Here is a 1,291-nt window from a genome sequence, read left to right on the forward strand (position 1 = left end):
CTCCGAGTCTCCTCCAGAGTGCCAGCAGATCTTCAGTTAATCTGCGGCCAGTGGGAGTGGGAGTGAGGGGTGATTCTGACAGCCATGTCACTTGCTGGGAGAAATCCTACCACACAGCCTCTATGACACTTCTTGGAGGAGTCCTGTCAGGCTGAGCCTGAGTTCAAGCAGGAGCGGCTCTCCCAGGAATTGAGATTTTGTGACAGTGAAGAAGGTAAAGATTGGAAGCGACTCAAAGGCACTCATGTGCACATTTGCACCACTATAAGCTGCACACAGACAGGCCTGAGCATACACACTCCTTATACTAGGGATACAGACCCCCCACACATTCACTCCCCATCTGCTTAGCTGTGAGCACACATGCACGCAGGGCAGGTGGTCTCTAGTGGATCTGAAGAGACGTCTGCTCTTCCACCTCTGCTCCCTGACCTCTGCTCTTTGGTGTTCTACCCTCTTCTAACTGGCCTCTCTTCTCAGCCAGTGCTTGGCCTGGGAGGGCTGCGTATAGAGAGGGCTGGGCAGCCTGAGCGCTGTCCTCGGTGCTGGAGACCTGGTGGGCCACATGTTTGGGGAGAACAAACAAAAGTATTGGGAGAAGGTGACCTTGAAATCCAGGTGTATGCGTCCATGGGGGCCTTCCCAGAATGCCGACCCCTATTCTTTCAGAAAATGTGCGACTTGGCTCCCTCCCTTCAATCCTAGACATTGAAACAGAAGGTGTCCAGCCCCTCAGCCCAGCAGTGTGGGCATCATGGCTGTGGGTAAACGGCCGTTCATTATAGCTATGAGGGGCTTCTTGAGATAGCGTGTGCCACGTGTGGTTGTGCATGAAGATCATGATGTCTGTCCTCATGAGACACTGTGATTGCATGTGGCTTCTTGTGGCTCCATGTTACCACTGGTGAACACAAAGGGCAGTCTGAGACCACACAGAGCCTCCTGTGACTTGTGTAGCCTCAGACCCGAACATGTGTGTCCCCGGATGATCTGGGCACTATCTGGTCAAGCTGCCCACTTTGTCAGAGTCTAGATCGACCCTCACCACTCCAGCTCCGGCACCCGGAGGCTCCCAAAGTCTGCAAACTCGGGTCCTAGGGGGCGTCGGCGTCAGCAGGCACCAGCCCACAGGCGTGTGCACCTCCTAGGACAGGTAACCAAGACCCCACTGCCACCCGGGCTGCCCAGCCGTGAAGCCCAGACTGCGAGGCGCGCGGGTAAGGGGCGCGCGCTGATGGGTGGGCGGCGGCGGGGTGGGCTCTGTCACGCTCCGGCGCTCGTCGCCCTTGCG

The sequence above is a fragment of the Carlito syrichta genome, unplaced genomic scaffold (genome assembly GCF_000164805.1).
Source record: "Carlito syrichta isolate Samal-C Ts95f unplaced genomic scaffold, Tarsius_syrichta-2.0.1 Scaffold309733, whole genome shotgun sequence".
Taxonomy (NCBI): Eukaryota; Metazoa; Chordata; class Mammalia; order Primates; family Tarsiidae; genus Carlito; species Carlito syrichta.